Source organism: Macaca nemestrina, chromosome 3 (genome assembly GCF_043159975.1).
Source record: "Macaca nemestrina isolate mMacNem1 chromosome 3, mMacNem.hap1, whole genome shotgun sequence".
NCBI lineage: Eukaryota > Metazoa > Chordata > Mammalia > Primates > Cercopithecidae > Macaca > Macaca nemestrina.
In genome coordinates this window covers 150005569-150024844 of record NC_092127.1, presented here as the reverse complement: position 1 = coordinate 150024844, position 19276 = coordinate 150005569, and the positions used below count along the sequence as shown (strand labels likewise).

Genomic DNA, 19276 nt, shown 5'->3' with positions numbered 1-19276 from the left:
CACTATACGTTACTCCTCTATCTCCAACAACATGGTTCCCATCCATACTACTTTCCCAAAACAGCTCTGCCAAAAATTACCAAAACCATCACTAGTTCTCAATATTAAAGAATCTTAAAGAATCTTGACTTGTCCGAATGCTGTAAGAGTAATGACTGACTCTGACTTCAGGACTTCCAAGACCCAGCACAATTTTTAAATTATTCTTGTTCTTCTGTTTTTTGTTATTTCATTATTGACTCCTCTTTTGCCACTAATTGAAAACTCTAAGGATTCTTCAAGATTTGATCATTTTATTGAGTTTAACAGCTTTAAATATCTAAATTCCCAAACGATCAAGTTTCAAAAATTTTCAATTGCTCACTGAGCATCTGTATTTGAATTGCCTGCCAGCTCCTCCTCACATGACCCCTAGTTCATATCATTTGATTCTCAAAACTGGGCCATCCTCCTTTCCCAAGTGTTAATGAAATTACCATCATCCCATTCAATAGACATAAACTTGAAGGCAACTGTAATTCCACATCTCTTTTGTCACTGAGATTTAATCTGTTGCTTCTATTCCACTCTATCTCAATCTCCTTCTCTATTTCCAAATCACTTCTACCACCTAAATTAACATCCTCACTATCTGTCACTTCCTGGCCCATTTCCTATCTCAATTTTTCTCATTACTGCCATCTTACTTCTCCTAAAAAAAAAAAAAAAAAAAAAAAAAAAAAAGTTTCCTCTTTCAGAAATCTAAGACCCTCTGCTTATTTCTGTAAACATATCTGAGGCATTTCAAGATTCAGTATGTTTCAAATACTTTATCCCATAAATATTTCATGGAATATACAGCTGACTCTGGAATAACATGGATTGAACTGCATAAGTCCATTTACTGGAGGATTTTTTCTCAATAAAATTTACACCGAATGTGCCTGCCTCTCCCTCCTCCCTTTCCACCTCCTCCCTGTCATCTACTTCTGCCACCCCTGAGACAGCAAGAAGGACCCTTCTTTTTCCTCCTCTTCCTCAGCCTACTCAATGTGAAGACTATGAAGATGAAGACCTTTATGATGATCCATTTACACTTAATAAATAGCAAATATATTTTCCCTTCCTTATGATTTTCTTTTATTTCCCCTTAAGATTTTTGTTTTATTATTATACTTTATGTTCTAGGGTACATGTGCACAACATGCGAGTTTGTTACATATGTATCCATGTGCCATGTTGGTGTGCTGCACCCATTAACTTGTCATTTACATTAGGTATATCTCCTAATGCTATCCCTCCCCACTCCCCACTCCCCACAATAGGTCCCAGTGTGTGATGTTCCCCTTCCTGTGTCCACCTGATCTCATTGTTCAGTTCCCACCTGAGTGAGAACATGCAGTGTTTGGTTTTCTGTTCTTGCGATAGTTTGCTGAGAATGATGGTTTCCAGCTGCATCCATGTCCCTACAAAGGACACGAACTCATCCTTTTTCATGACTGTGTGATATTCCATGGTGTATATGTGCCACACTTTCTTAATCCAGTCTGTCATTGATGGACACTTGGGTTGATTCCAAGTCTTTGCTATTGTGAATAGTGCCACAATAAACATACATGTGCATGTGTCTTTACAGCAGTATGATTTATAATCCTTTGGATTTTCTTAATAACATTTTATTTTCTCTAGATTACTTTATTGTAAAAATAAAGTAAGACCTATAACGTAAATTATATGTTTGTTGCTATTTACATTATCAGTAAGGGTTTTTATTAGTAAGGTGTTATCAGTATGTTATTAATAGTTATGTTGTGAGAGAGTCCATAGTTATATGTGGATTTTTGATTGCATGAGGGGTGTAAGAGTCCTTAATCCCTACCTTGTTCAACAGTAATTATATTACAAGAATTATTTGTCATTTCTCTAAAATTCAAATATAACTGGGAAACCAGTATTTTACATGGTAACCCTACAGCCCTACTGATGCCCTCCCTTCTCTGCCCCCATTCTTTCCCCCACCCCACCAGTTTTTCCCATCTTACTTTTGCTTCAAATTCTCTCTCAAATTCCACTTTCTCCATGAGGACTTTCATGACCTTCCTAGCCAGATGAAAAATCTCTCTCATTTGATGCCTTACTACAATGTAATCTTATCAATTGAAATTTGTGACTCTATTACTATGTTTTATCTTTCTGTAGTCATTTTCCACTGATGTACAGGATTGTGTATTTGTTGAAAATGTGAACTGTATTTCCTTAACCTTTGCATCCTCTCTCAAACCAAATAGATGCCCAATAAATGTTTGTAGAAATGAAATTAAAAACCGTAGGATGCAGTCACCTGATTCACAATAGTTGTCAGCTGCAACATTTTCTATATCTACATGATGGCTTTTAACCAAAGAGCAATTATCACTATTAATGGCCTCTTGTCCAAATATGATCCAGATGGTTGCATACACTTATTCTCTCCAAGGTCTAGCCATGTGGGTGCTGAAAGAATGTGTTATCTTTCCCTGAAAATGGCAGGTGCAGAGCAATTTAATTCTGAGAAGACATTTAGTGGAGCATTTAACCTCCTTGAAAAAAAAATGCCTTTTTAAATTTTTTGCCTTCTCCTCCTAGCCCCTACAATTGCTTTCTTTCAAATTTCCACAGTACTCCTTCCTTCTTCTTTTACCAGATGTGAGCCCAGGGCCAGGTGGTTTTGAGGAATTAAGATGAATGTGTGTGAATGGCAAGTGGAATGAGGAGTGCTGTGGTTTGAATGTTTGTTTCCTCCAAAACTCATGTGGAAATGTAATTGCCATTGTGATAGTTTGGAGAGCAGAGATCTTTAAGAGGTGACTAGGTCATAAGGTCTCCATCCTTGTTAATGGACTAAAGCTTTTCATGGGAGTTGGTGTGACCCCTCTGGCATATGTGCTCTCTCTCCCCTGCGCACTTTCTCTCTCTCTTGCGCCCTCAATTTCCCCTTCTGCCATTCTATGATTCAGCAAAAAGGCCCCACCAGATGCAGCTCCCTAGGGAATCTTGGATTGCTCAGCCTCCAGAACTGGGAGCCAGAACATTTCTGTTTATTATAAATTACCCAGTTCGTGGTGTTCTGTTATAGCAGCACAAAAATGGACTAAGATGGGAAGTGAAAAGCCTTCCATTTCAATACTGGTCCACATTAGGTCTCTGTACTAGTGTTGTTGAGTATGTATGTAGGTCTGTTATCATTGTAAGTATATACAAAGTAAGATGTATGTACAGTATCATTTTAACTAATATTAGTGGCAATTGTATAATGAAATTTCACCAAAACCCATGTAAATAAGTAATTGAAAATATATTATATAACAGACATTATGCTTAATGCTCACCTATATTGTCATATGTAATCTTTACTACAACACTAGGAGCTATGTACTACTATTAAGCTAATACTAAAGATTCCAACACTGGGAGATCTAAAGTAACTTTTACTGTCTCATAATTTGTTATTTCTTTACTTCTTAAAAGTAGGTCCCAAAGAGTACACACATTGCGTTTGCCTGCTAAATTATTCACATCTCTTGTACTCTATAGTTTCCTCTCTTCCCTTTTTAGCCCCCCTTGTAAATTATTTTTTGAAGAAACAATGTCATTTTTGTGATGATATTCCCTTGCTGTAAATGTCTTTCTCTATCTCTGTCTCCTATGTTAAGACTTGATCACATTTAGATTACCTGCTTTCAGGGTTGTGTTTTGGCAAGACTGCTTCCTAAGCAGTATAGGATAATTCTATGAAGGGACCCAAAATGCGTGACTGTCTTTTTTGATGATATGAAGATTGATGAACAGATTCAGATATATTGACAGCGTGATCTATCCACTTCTATTAATTTTAATGTAATTGTATTACTTTGCTGGGGCTGTGTAACAAAGTACCACAAACTGGATAACTTAAACAGTAGAAAGTCATAGTCTCACAGTTCTGGAAGCTAGAAATAAAAAATCAGGATGTTGGCAGAATTGGTTCATTTTGAGGGCTCTGAGGAGAAGGTCTGTTTCAGACTTCTCTTTTTGGTGCATAAATAACCATCTTCCCCCTGTGTCTCCACATAATCTTTCCTCTGTGCGTATTTGTGCTTAAATTTCCCCCTTTTATAAGGACACCAGGCATCACCAGTCATATTGGATTAGGACCCACCCTAATGATCTCACTTTAACTTGATTACCCTTCTAAAGACTCTATTTTCAAATAAGGTATATTCTAAGTCACGGAGGTTTAGGACTTACACGTGTGAATTTGATGAGACACAATTCAAACTATAATAGAAACAAATAACAATTTTCTAAACCTATTTAGCATTTGCGAAGCAGAGATATTCTATCATCTCTTCTTTATTTATGAACTATACTACTCTCTAAAGAAGAACTGAACTCGCTGACTATTTGATTATCTTAAAGTAGAGTTTATACAATGAAAGCAGGCTAAATGCTTGACTGCTTCCTCTTACTTAGCTGTTTTCTAAACAAGTTATTTTCCCTAAAATCTTCCCAATGTGACCACCAAGGATTGGTATTTTGTTGTTTCATATTCTTATACCTTCCTTTGTTTAAAAGGTAGCACACTATGCCAACCACTCTGTACCTTTGCAAAACAGTGATTTTGCAAAGCCAGCATAAATGTGGGAGGTTTTTGTTTTTTTTTTTTCTTGGGACGGAGTTTTGCTCTTGTTGCCCAAACTGGAGTGCAATGGCACGATCTTGGCTCATTGAAACCTCTGCCTCCCGGGTTCAAGTGATTCTCCCGCCTTAGCCTCCCAAGTAGCTGAGATTACAGGCACGTGTTACCACGCCCAGGTAATTTTTTTTTTTTTTTTTGTATTTTTGTAGAAACAGGATTTCACCATGTTAGCTAGGATGGTCTCGAACTCCTAACCTCAGGTGATTCCCCCCGCCTCGGTCTCCCAAAGTGCTGGGATTACAGGCGTGAGCCACCGTGCCTAGCCTTGAAAGCATTTTTAAACCAGGTCTTCTCACTCCAGAGTCTACACTCTTAGCCCCGGCACAAGGCATCTTACTGTCCCTGTACATCATTTCTAGGAAGACAGTTGTCTATGTATGGTGATTTCACTGCTCACCATTACAGAAATGAAAATAACCAAAGAAGTTAGACAGCCTAAATGGGAGTAGCTCTGCCAAGTATGTGAGCTTTTGAAAAATGTATACAATCTTGGCCGGGTGCGGTGGCTCACGCCTGTAATCCCAGCACTTTGGGAGGCTGAGGCGGGTGGATCACGAGGTCAGGAGATCGAGACCATCCTGGCTAACACGGTGAAACCCCTACTCTACTAAAAATACAAAAAAAAATTAGCCGGGCGCGGTGGCGGGCGCCTGTAGTCCTAGCTACTCGGGAGGCTGAGGCAGGAGAATGACGTGAACCCAGGAAGCGGACCTTGCAGTGAGCCGAGATCGGTCCACCGCACTCCAGCCTGGGCGACAAAGTGAGACTCTGTCTCAAAAAAAAAAAAAAAAAAAAAAAAGAAAGAACAAAATTGTATACAATCTTTTTGGCTTTTCTAACTCATACTAATGACTCTAAATTCCAAAGAGAAGCCATTCCGCTTCACATTTTAGAAATGAATCTAGTGTTAACTAAAAACCTGTGGCCTGATGAGGATTTTGAGAACTCCTCTACCATATTTGTTTACCTGGCTCTACTTCGAATCGATTTTTTTATGTTCTTAGCAGTGTCTGACCATGGATTGTGTGTGAGAATAAAATCAATGGCTACACTTACTGAATATAAAAGAAAGATAGAGTTTTTCACTATTCCTTGGAGAATCATCTCATCTTGCCTTGGTCTTCAATGACAAAGCAAAATAAAAAATAGAGGCAATTATCTTGATAATACAGATCCACTACACACACACACTCACACACATACACACATGCACACACACATTATTGATTTTTAAAGCAGTTTTGGGGGTCCTAAATGCTTAACATTAGCTCTCTGTATTGATTATCCACACTGAAAGAAATTGTTTCTCTCTTCTACAAACTTTCCCTGTAGAGAAGCAATTATGATTACATTCAAAAGTCCTGGGCAGATCTCACAAGGCTTACTGTGAGATATGCTAGGTAAAAATACTGTGCAGTTGATTGCAGGGAATAAATATGAGAGTTGATGTAGTATTTGCAGAGGAAGCTTGGCTGTTATTGACAAATGCATCTTGTTAAGAGAAAGAAATCTGCTCTTTCAAATGGAAGAGAGAAACAGCAGACCATACAGAAAGAATAGGTAACTCAGTTTGTTAGAAAGAATGCCTGGAGACTTTACAATTCCCACTGAAGGACACAGTGTTGATATTCCCCTCACAGTTTAGTTGGCATGTATTTTAGAGTTTCATCACTGGAGTACAGAGAAAGCTATTCAAAATGTTCTCCAGTGAAAGAGCTGCTATTTTTGCCTCTCAAAGTTTTTATTTTGATGTGCTTTATTCATTTATCTACATGGAAAACTTTATAATTAAATGATATTAGTAAGGATATCTTTTTTGGTATATATGGCATTGTAACTAACTAAAACATTAAATAAGCAATGGAAATAATCATGCAGTTATTACAGCTATTGCGTGAGTGTGTTATTTGTGGATGTATCATTGTGATTATGCCTTCTTAATTAAATTAATGTAGAAGATTAAATACAAACAGTAACCAAAAACATAAGAGTTACCTCTCCCCAAATTCTTGACCTTGATTGTGTGCCTGTCGAAGAATATCAAATGTCGATTCTCAAGAAGAAAGAAAAGACTTAGATAAAGAATGTAAGAAAAAATGGAAGGAAGGAAAAAGAAGAGAAAAACAAATATCTCAGAAATGTTATGAATTTTATATCTTAGTTATATTGTTAGAAATGACACCACTTCCTGAGAAGATGTATCAGATTTTGGCAACAATTTATAAAATTTTTCAAGTAGTCTTCTGCAGGACTCTCATCTTATTTCATTAAACCATCATTTCAAATTTAGTATTTTGGTACCACTTCCATGATTTCTGCCATAACTGTACATCATTTAAAAACATTGATTTGTTTGTTATTTACGTATGTATTGGTATGTATATGTGTGTAAATTCATATATATTTTTAAAGAAAAATTTAATTAGCTCTGTGTATGGGAAATGATTATTTTTAAATATACATTAAAATACATCTAAGCAACACATTTTATTAAAATTAAAAAATTTGTATTCATGTTCCATTTACAATCATAGTTCCTCATTTATAGAATTGAGATAATACTATTGCCTATGTAACACATGTTGCTTACATCATCATTATCAAAATAAAAGCCTAAGTTTTCCTTATAAACTTTTTGAGCACGATGTTAAAGCTAGGTTTCCTTCAATCAATGGTATTTATCCCAGATTGTGAAATAGTCATCCAGAAGCCACCATTTGGCTGTGTTGCAATTCAACTTCTATTTTATGTATCAAAGAGTGTTTCTTAAGCTTAAAATCCACTGTGGTTTGTATATCAAATATAATAATAAACCTGGTATGCCATTTCTTATTTTCAAGTGTTATGGCATTATAACACTCTAGATAGAGAGGCATCCTATTTTGTATCCATGTAACATGCTGTTTATGGATTATGCAGCATCCCATCATCATTATGGAAGCAGTACTTTACTTTAGACTAAAACAGAAATGTCACAGAGGATTTCTGGAATGAGAAGTACCATGAAAATACAATAAACGTATTTTTAAGGCTAGAGGTTTTAGAAAAATATTGGCTTATTTTGTATATCAATCTAAGTAATCTGATTGAATTTAATAGGATATATTTAGAGTAAGCTTAATATTGCTTTGCTACATGTAAAAAAGTACATATTTACTGGAAGTAGTGCCTCATCCTCCTGAGTGGTTCAACTCACAAAACACATTTTGAGAAGAAAATAGTCTTTGCCTAAATTACTCTTTTTTTCCTTACCCCTGCTTGTAAACTGTGAGTGTTGCTCACTCAGTGGAGCATGCTTTGGCCTTTCCAGCACATGCAGTTATATTAAATAAGCAGCTTTGTTTAATGGATTAGGCCTTGCAATTCTATATCTTCCAGGACAAGTTTACATTTAACCTTTTTTTTTTTTTTTTTTTTTTTTTGAGATGGAGTCTTCCTGTGTCACCCAGGGTGAAGTGCAGTGGCACAGTCTCAAATCACTGCAACCTCAACCTCCCAGGTTCAAGCGAGTATCCTGCCTCAGCCTCCCATGTACCTGGGATTACAGGCATGTGCCACCACGCTCGGCTAATTTTTGTATTTTTAATAGAAACGGAGTTTCACCATATTGGCCAGGCTGGTCTTGAGCTCCCGACCTCAGGTGATCCACCCGCCTCGGCCACCCAAAGTGCAGATTTATCTTTTTGAAATCTTTTTTCTTCTTTTTAATAAAGACAGGAATAGAGCTATCAGGAGAGAGCCCACCTGTAACAAAACCACAAAGAACTGGAGCTGAGACAGCGGCGTGCTCCATTTTCTTCTAGTTGCAAAGTCGTGGTAACCACTTCCAGATAGTAACAATAACAAAAATTCATGTAAATTCTATTTTTTAATTAAATTCCCAAATTCTTACCCCTTTTTAAATAAAGTTGTATAAAGTTGCTTAAAGCAGAGTTATTTGTTCTTTTTAAACACCAAAGGATTACTGAAGACAGAAATTCTTTGTTCTACAATACAAACAACTATCTGCTTTGAATATTTAGATGATTAAACTTCAGTAACTAAAGTGGAATCTGAGGATTAATGAGTGCCACTAAACGTGTTATTACCATATATATGTTATTTACATGTTTCTGCCTTTTCAACTAAAGTATGGACAATACTAGGACAAAGGAATTTCATCTCTTTTGGTTCAAGAATATCTTATTTTCCAGCACAACAGGCACAGGGCCTGACAACTTTTCAACATTTTGTGAAAATATTTAAGACATGAAACACAAGACTTAAGGGCACAAAAATGGAAAACTGATATCAAAATTAGAATTATTTATTAAATGCCTCCAAATGTGACATGATATCTACAAGTCACTTCCAGATTTTAAAAAATCACAAAACTCAAAATTATAAGTTATTTTAAAAGTGTTATCTGCTGCATTTGCTCAGAAGTGCCTCAGGCCCAAAAATGATTCCCAAAGACCTCACTCATGCTTTGTTTATTTGAGTTTTCTACCTGTTCTTGTGCCCCTGTTCTCTCTTCTTCCTGTTGTATCCTACACATCATTAGCTGATGTGCTTTTCTAAAGCACAATTTCATCACACTGCTCTCCTGCTCAGAAACAGATTGATTCCCCATTATCCACCACATCAAGTTGAAATTCCTCTCCAGACGTGACACTTCTCAATTAAATCTACCCTTGTTACATAGTCTCAAACATAGTCTCTGATTTTGCCTAACCATGAAACTTTATATCACAACTATTGTTTTTCCTTCACTTTCCTTAATTACTAATCAGATTTTTAATTCCAAGTCTCTGTTCAATTGTTCCCTTTTTAGTTTTTTTTGTTCCCTTTTTTGGTTTTTTGAAAGAGTGAAACAGTATTTCACTCTGTTGCCCAGCTGGAGTTCAGTGGTGCCATCACAGCTCACTGCAACCTCAACCTCCCAGGCTTAAGCAATATGCCTCCTCAGCCTTTCAAGTAGCTGGCACCACAGGCACATGTCCGGCTAATTTTTTGTGTCATCATTTATTTTTTGTAGAGATGTGTTCTTCCTATATTGCCCTGCACTGTATGTTTCCTCCCTCCCTTCCTTCCCTCTCTCCCTCCCTCCCTCCCTCCTTCCCTCCTTCCTTCCTTCCTTCTTTCCTTCCTTCCTCCTTCCTTGCTTGCTTCCTTCCTTTCATCATTTCTCCCTTCCTCCCTCTCTCTTCCTTCTTCCTTCCTTCCTCCCTCCCTCCCTCCTTCCCTCCCTCCCTTCTTTCCTTCCTCTCTCCCTCCTTCCCTCACTCCCTTTTTTCCTTCCTTCCATCCTTCTTTCCTTCCTTCCTTCGTCTTCCTTCCCCTTCTTTTCTTCCTTTCTTCCTTCCTCTCTCTTTTCCTCTTTCTTTCTTCTGCCTTTCTCTCTTTCTCTCTCTTTCTCTCTCTTTCTCCCTTTCTTTCTTTCTTTCTTTCTTTCTTTCTTTCTTTCTTTCTTTCTTTCTTTCTTTCTTTCTTTCTTTCTTTCTTTCTTTCTTTCTTTCTTTCTTTCTTTCTTTCTTTCTTTCTTTCTTTCTTTCTTTCTTTCTTCCTCTCCTTCATTCTTTCCTTCTGCCTATATTGCCCAGGCTGGTCTAAAACACCTGGCCTCAAGCAACCCTCCCTCCTGGGTCTTGCAGTGTTGGGATTACAGGTGTACCTACCGCACCCAGCTTTGCTTTGTTTCTTTTTAACTAAACAATAAATATTTTTCATTTCCCTTTTAACTGTACACTGCTCATCTTCCATCTTCTACAACTACTTCAACTCTCGTAGACCCCCTTCTCACAGTTCTGTAGAAATTGGAAATCTTACCATATAACATGTAATTATAAAATGTTTAATTAGATATTGTCTCATATGTATTAGTCTTACCTCTTTAAAAATAGTTTAAAGACAGTCCCCAATTTACAATCGTTTGACTTAGATGATTTGTTTTTTACTTGATGATAGGTTTATTGGGGGTATTAAATGCATTTTTAACTCAAGGTATTTTTCACTTACTGTGGGTTTATTGAGACATATTGCCATCACAAGTTGAGACGCATCTGTAATCTTTTTGTGTCGTTCTTAGGATTTTTGCTGGGTAGGGTATTTCAAAGGCTCCTGCTTGGCATATTCAGTTGTCAGTTGCCAGTGCTCTGCACTATAGTCTTCCTGCCTCCCTCCCTCACTCTCTCCCCTCTCTGCCTCCCTCCCTCCCTTCCTTCTTTCCTTCCTTCCTTCTTTTCTTCCTTCCTTTTGCCATTCCTCCCTTCCTTCCTCTCTCTTCCTTCTTCCTTCCTTCCTCCCTCCTTCTCTCCCTCCCTTCTTTCCTTCCTCTCTCCCTCCTTCCCTCCCTCCCTTCTTTCCTTCTTTCCTCTTTCTTCCTTCCCCTTCTTTCCTTCCTTTCTTCCTTCCTCTCTTTTTTCTTTCTTTCTCTTTCCTTCCTCCCTCCCTTCCTTCCTTCCTTCCTTCCTTCCTTCCTTCCTTCCTTCCTTCCTTCCTTCCTTTCTTTCTTTCTTTCTTTCTTTCTTTCTTTCTTTCTTTCTTTCTTTCTTTCTTTCTTTCTTTCTTTCTTTCTTTCTTTCTTTCCTTCCTTCCTCTCCCTCCCTCCCTCCCTCCCTTCTTTCCTTCCTTCCTTCCTTCCTTCCTTCCTTCCTTCCTTCCTTCCTTCCTTCCTTCCTTCCTTTTTTCTTCTTTCTAATGGAAATGAGGTCTTCCTATGTTGCTCAGGTTTGTCTCAAACTCCTGGCCTCAAGCAATCCTCTGCCTTGGCCTCCCCAAATGCTGGGATTACAAGCATGAATCACCTTCCCCAGCCCTGTAATCTTTTTTAAGAGTCTGTTCCTTGTGTTTCTTTTCCCCACAATGCACACTATAGTTAGCACATCTTAAGCAAATGGTAAGTGGTTATTTATTTATTTTTAAATCTCAACTTAGAAAGTGACTGCTCTTAACAATATCTCCCTGATGGCTTTGACTTTTATGTAGTCAGGTTTACTAAATTTTAAGGAGATATGAAAATGGAACTATATATGAAAATAAAATCACTTGCATGAAAATGATTAATTTTAATGCTTAAGGTTCTTCAATAGCCCATGAGTAGGAAATTTCCTCCTAAGAGTATAAATTGTGTTGAGATATGAGAAATATATGCACATTATTATGGATAATACTTTTCCACTGTGGGCCAACCTACAAATACACACATGAATGTTTTCTCTTCACAATATTTCCCTCAGAAAGCTATGTGCTTAGTCTGTCAATACTGCTGCATTTAAAATATGTTCACAGTCCTGCTGTAGAAATTCCCTTTGAACTCTTGGCCACTTGTTTAAATATTCAAGGTGGAACAAATTGCTACACTGAAGGTGATTATTGGAAATAAGTAAGAGTAGAAAAATAACTTAATGAAAAACATTTTTAGTCAAAAATTAGATGCAGAACTTATACACACTAATTTTTCTTGTATTGTTCGTAAAATAACTATCAATACATTTCTAAATGAAGACTGAAAATACTTTTAGCAAAGGGAGCACACAAACGAATTCTTTTGTGCCTCCTCAATGAGACCATATTGACCAGTCCAAATATATTTGTGTATATTATACCCATTACCTAGTTCAGATGGTGTATTATGAACGGAGCAGAGTCAGAAAACAGAACTATTCAACTTCTACCTGATAGATAAGAATTGCATTTCATCTAGAGTGGTTAAGGCAAGCACGATTTAGAACTTATTAAAACAAAGGTAACTAACACATTATAGAAGGACACAGTTATTCAGAGAGGTAGAAATTAGTGCACTGGTTGATTTGCTCATAGTTTAGATGTGGGTTGTGAAAAAATTAGAGTAGTCAGTATGTTTATAAGGTTTTTGACCCAAGGAACTGAAAGAACAGACTTGAGGAAAACTGTAGACAAAATACTTCTGGAGATAAGCTAAAGATCTCTGTTTTTGGAATGTTATTTTTGAAATGCCTGTAGACGTGTAAGTGGAGAGGTTGACTGGCAGTTGTAGAAGCTTGAGGTCCAAGAGGGAGATCTAGATTTGAAGTAATTAGTATATAATGGCCTTGGTGACTGTATTATTTCACCAAGGAAGAGAGCATAGATAAAATGGAGATGAGGTCCAATGTCAAGAAAAAGGAGAAGTATTTCAACATGTAGAGTTAGGAAGAAAAGGCAGAATTAACAAAAGAAGCCAAAAATGGAAGCTTAGCCTTGGACCATTCATTCACCATAATGGCAGAGATGAAAAGGCTCCAAGTACAAACTCAAAGAGATGGGTCCATGTGGTGGTAACATATAATCATCGCAATGGCTTCTTAAGACAGTCACATTTTATTCCTTCTAAAATGAAGAAACTGAGGCAGAAACAAGTAATTTGCTTAAGATCTGATAGTTGGAAAGTGACTGAGTCTGAATTTGGAATCAGTCATCTGATTTCATGGCCTACATGCTCAACCACTATTGTAATAGAAATATGAGTTCAGCACAAGGTCAGGTCTCATGTACTGTTTTCTCAGTCCTGGGTAACACATTTTAAGAACAGCACTGACAATCCAGAGGACACTGCGAACACAATAGAAATGGCAAAGGACTTGGAACTCTGTCCATATGCAGCAGAGATAATGAAGCACTGAAGATTGTCTCTCTCAGATCTTTTTATCTTCAAAGCCACAGATCAGATGGAATATAGTTGCTTGTGTTAAATAATGTAAGAATAAAATAACTATAGTTTTAAATAATATTTGAGAAAACTGAGGGGAAATGTGGGCAGAACTAGAGAATAGGGGCCTGAAAAAGAGCCTAGCTAGTAGAGAAATATAACTCACCTGAAAGTGTTGAAAGTCTATCATTTCAAAGAAAGCTTAGACTTATACTGTGCTGCTTCCAACAGAAGATCAATGACGAACATGTGGAAACTTCAAAGAAAACAGACACATGAAAAAATGCTCATCATCACTGGCCATCAGAGAAATGCAAATCAAAACCACAATGAGATACCATCTCACACCAGTTAGAATGGCGATCATTAAAAAGTCAGGAAACAACAGGTGCTGGAGAGGATGTGGAGAAATAGGAACACTTTTACACTGTTGGTGGGATTGTAAACTAGTTCAACCATTATGGAAAACAGTATGGCGATTCCTCAAGGATCTAGAACTAGACGTACCATATGACCCAGCCATCCCATTACTGGGTATATACCCAAAGGATTATAAATTATGCTGCTATAAAGACACATGCACTTGTATGTTTATTGCAGCACTATTCACAATAGCAAAGACTTGGAATCAACCCAAATGTCCATCAGTGACAGATTGGATTAAGAAAATGTGGCACATATACACCATGGAATACTATGCAGCCATCAAAAAGGATGAGTTTGTGTCCTTTGTAGGGACATGGATGCAGCTGGAAACCATCATTCTTAGCAATCTATCACAAGAACAGAAAACCAAACACCGCATGTTCTCACTCATAGGTGGGAACTGAACAATGAGATCACTTGGACTCAGGAAGGGGAACATCTCACACAGGGGCCTGTCATGGGGAGGGGGGAGGGGGGAGGGATTGCATTGGGAGTTATACCTGATGTAAATGACGAGTTGATGGGTGCAGCACACCAACATGGCACAAGTATACATATGTAACAAACCTGCACGTTATGCACATGTACCCTACAACTTAAAGTATAATAATAATAAATAAATTTTAAAAAAAATTTATTTTAATGATATTATTTTAGTCAAAATATTTGTAGCTAAAAATACACTAACATTTGGAAGTGAAAATTTAAAAGAATGTTTTAATGTGGCAAATAGAAGTATATTTAATAAAATACTTATACTATAAAATATTATTTAGAACATTCCAAAAATGTATGTTCTGGTCTGTTTTTGGCTTGCTGACAAATACTGACTTACTAGCATCCTAATAAAATAAGTTGAGCTATCTTAAAAAAAAAAAAAAAAAAGAATATGTTAGTTCTACTTGCTTACCTTAGTGACCCTAATGTGAAAAAGGTTCACTCATAAGAAATTTGCTGCGTAGCTATTAAAAAATGGAACTAATGCCTTGTTACTAGTGTCTCTCCAGAGGTAGGTAACCTGGTAAAAAGAAAGAACTTCAGCTTTGGAATCAAATGAACCAGTTCCATTATTTATGGTAGAATGACCTAAAACTGACTCCTCAACTTCTCTGAGCCTCAGTTTCCTCACTTATAAAATGCCTGTAACAATATTCATCTTTCAAATTCCTATGAGAACTCTTATGTGTGAAACTAGAACAGTGGGGTTTTTTTTTTTTTCATGTTTTTGTTTGTTTATTCTCATTCCAACCTCTCCATCACTAGGAATGTTTGTTAAACTCTGTTTAGGCTAGTACAGGTACATGTCTGGAATGCTGCAAAAAAAGATTTGGATTCCTAGTGTGAGGCTGATTAAATGGATTAGGATGTATACTGTAACTCCATGTTGCTGTAGAACTAAGATTAAAAGGATGGATGTCGGTGGAAGCCAGTCTTTGAATATGATTACTTAACTCTCCAATATGTCAGTTATATGACCTTGGGCACAACCACTTGTGTATGCCACTGTTTCTTCAATATGATCATCATAGTACCAAAGAGGCATACTCATTGAGATCACTAAATGAGAAAATACATTTGGAATGAGTAGCAGAGTGCGTGTCATCTAATAAACACTCAATGAATGGGAACTATTTCTATTCTTAGAAATTGCTCTCTGGGTTAAGAGCCTATCTCTTTAATGTGTTGTTCCACTTCCTGGGGAGGTTCCGTTACTTTCAAAATTAAATGGAAGGCTCTTTCATGGTCCTTATAGAATCCTTTGGATTACCTTTGATGATATCTGCTCTTGTCCCTTAGAATCTCTCCAGGTTTGTTCAAACTGGACAATGAAGAGGAATTTCATTCTTTTCTATGTGCTGAGATTTTTGTTATTGGATTAGTGGAGCTAAAGAAGAATAAAGTCATTATCTTGGTGGAGGAAACTGTGTTATTGCTCGTTATTTTCAAGTATTATGTACTTTGGTCTTTTGTGTCACAGGATAATTCTGTACCAAAGAAGCTGTGTGTGCTGAAAATATAAAGAGTCATTTTTATTCACCCCATATAAAAAGGGCAATGAGGAATGCCATTTTTAGAAAAGATAAGGAGTCTTTGGAGATCAGCCTTGTTTCTTTCTTTTTACTGGAAATACACATGCCAAATGGATGCCAAGAGCTTTATTTCTTGCTAAGAAGCTTAAGAAAATTAGGAACGATGGTTGAATGTAGCATTTATGGTTGAATGTAGAGAAAATACAGTATGATGAGTCACTTTGTTCCAGGTTCCAATTTCATGTTCTGTTTTTATCTCCATCCTTATTAGCAAGAAATGTAACATGTTACTACTGCATGGCTACAAAAATAATGGGTCACACTTTTTTATATGTACTTTAAGTTCTGGGATACATGTGCAGAACATGCAGGTTTGTTACATAGGTATACATGTGCCCTGGTGGTTTGCTGCACCCATCAACCCGTCATCTACATTAGATATTTCTCTTAATGTTAGCTCTCCCTTAGCCCCTCACCCCCTGACAAACCCCAGTGTGTGTGATGTTCCCCTCCCTGTGTCCATGTGCTCTCATTGTTCAACTCCCACTTCTGAGTGAGAATATGTGATGTTTGGTTTTCTGTTCTTGTGTTAGTTTGCTGAGAATGATGGTTTCCAGCTTCATCCATGTCCCTGCAAAGGACGTAAACTCATCCTTTTTACGGCTGCCTAGTATTCCATGGTGTATATGTACCACATTTTCTTTATCCAGTCTATCATTGATGGGCATAGTTCAAACATTGTAGAAGACAGTGTGGCAATTCCTGAAGGATCTAGAACCAGAAATACCATTTGAACCAAAAATCCTATTACTGGTTATATACCCAAAGGATTATAAATCATTCTACTATAAAGACACATGCACACGTATGTTTATTACAGCATTGTTCACAATAGCAAAGACTTGGAACCAACCCAAATGGGTTTAAGTCATTTACTTTTACCAACATATGTGTTTTACTTGTTTTCAATGTCTTTGAAGACAGAAAATAAAATAATAGCAAAATAATTTTCCTATATGGTATGTTTTCAAAAAGTAGACAACTATGCTCTGTTAGATAGGCATGGTGCTAAATAGGACCATATCTCAATTACTTCAGGATCTGTAACAGTGCTGGAGAAACCTTCCTCTCCTGACCTTCAGCATCTGTAAGGACAAATTTGGGAAGAGATGCTCTAATGTCACTAACCTGTGCCTTGACTCTATGTTCTAGTTTTCTTCCCTTTCTTAACTCTATTAGTGAAATTAAAATTAGCTTTGAAATCAAGTAAGCCTAGACTCCAAATTACTATTGCTAGGACTTTAATATTCATCCATTAAGATAAGATTATGCTATTTAGGAGGCTGAGGCAGTAGGATTGCTTGAGCTCAGGAGTTCCAGACTAGCCTGGGCAACATAGCCAAACCGAGTCTCAAAAAAGAAAAAAATTAAGAGGATGTCAATCTCTTTGAACAGATACACAAAATAGTAGCACAGTAGCACAGGCACAAGTCACAATCTTTTTTTAATTTTTTTCTGCCTAAAACTTCTTATGCAAAAAGAGACACTCTGATACAGAGGATGCTCAAATTTTTTATAATCACAGATCCCATTCACATAGTGGAAGAGAATCATTCCAGAAAACTCTATTCCAAAGTAAATTTGTACAGTGCACACTCTGTTTCCCATTGACTTACTTTGGTGGGAATATTTATTCTTCAATATAACGAGTCATATTAAGACAGAGGCAACACATTAAAATGTTATATGCTTCAATGAGAAAAATATTTCTGATAAAAAACATTAATGTTAAAAATAAAAATATCACAAGGCACTGATTTCACAAGACAAAAATAATACTGAGTTTCCTATGAAATGGAAAGTAAAAATTTGCTGATACTGTTCCTGCTGAAAAGAAGGCAAACCTCTAAAGACTTAGTTATTTGGATGCTTTTAAAATTATCTTTGAATCAACTTAACATTTATAAATTTGTTACCAAATTTCCTTACATTTTAAAATATTTGTCTCATTTTGTACTTTCTAATATCTTTCTAAATGTAGTACTAAAGTCCTGTATAGTTTTGAATGGGAGTTAATAGCTATTGCGATAATAGCTACTAGTTTTCAAAGATATTTACTGCCAAGCACAATTATAATTTCATTTAATACATCAGAAAATGTCTTTACTTGATTTGGATTAATGAATGAAGCTTTCACAGGTGATAGAATTGTACTTTCTAAGATATTTTTATGGAGAACTTTGGCAGTTCATTTTCACTATCTTTTGAATTAAGATTAACAATAATAAAAAATGCTTTCTATTGTACTTTAGAATGTTCTCTCTATTATTGATTCTGTACTTGATTTTATTATAATGTGCCTTGGTATGGGGCTTTGGGTGATTTTTTTTAAAAGCCTGCTCACCACTCTGGGATATTGTATTAAAATTAAAGACTCAGATACTTTATTAATTATGGCGAGATCTTGGCTATCATATCTCCAAATATTGGTTTATCACCATTTTCTCTATACTTTCCTTTTATAGCTCCTACTAGTCTTATATTGGAGCTTCTGGATGAGTTCATTTATTTTTCTTAATATTTCTATTAATATCTGTCTTTTTCCTTTTTTGAACTGAATCCTAGGCATTTCCTCCACTTAATGTTTGTTTTAGTTCAGGTTTCAGTTATATCTGTTATTCCAGTTGGCTCATCATTTGAACTTTTATTTTAATTGCCATATTTTTAATTTACATGTTTTAATGGCTTCATTTTACAACCACCTAAATAGTTTTAATTACTCTACTTATGCTTTTTACTCTTTAATCTGTTTGGAAATGTTAATTATATGTAAACCAAAGTCCTTTCAGATTGCAATAGAGCTAAGTGACAAAGAATGTAGACACTGGAGTTGGATGCCTGAGTTCTAATTCTGGTTCCATCATTTAGTACCTCTTTGCTCATGCGTAATTATTTAATCTTCTTTCACTTTTCTCATCCATAAGAGGGAAAAAGTAGTAGTGCCTATCGCATACGGTTGTAAGGGCAATGATGAGAAGTAATTGCAAAGCATTTAGTACCATACCTGGTGCATAATTTGTGCTCATAAACAGCTGCTATTGTTGTAATTATTAGGATTCTGATTTAGGATTCTGATTATTATTTCCTCAAAGGCAAGATTTAATGATATTTGTTTTATCTGTGTGTTTGCTAAATTTTGCTCATTAAATCATCTTCCCCAGAATTTTCCTGCAAGCATCATAAGTTGTAATCACTTCCTAATAGAGCAAGTTTTTGGAAGATTCAGCCCCAAACTTCTAGCAGGCAGTGGCCATATTCATGTCTTGCTCAAGGACACTTAGTTAAGGGATCCAACTGTGTTTGGATGGCCAATATTCTAGTCTTTTCCTTGACTCTGCAGTATGGTGTAGTTTTGTGGCCCCAACCAGAGCAGCAACTTTACACAGACACAGATCTTGGAAATACAGAAGACATAAA

The 19276-nt window shown here is 36.4% G+C and overlaps 1 protein-coding gene across 1 annotated transcript in view; it reads left to right on the top strand.

Moving 5' to 3' along the window:
- LOC105487679 (gamma-aminobutyric acid type A receptor subunit beta1) overlaps nucleotides 1–19276 on the top strand; it is a 418256-nt gene that overhangs the window by 147615 nt on the left and 251365 nt on the right. The window lies entirely within an intron of this gene.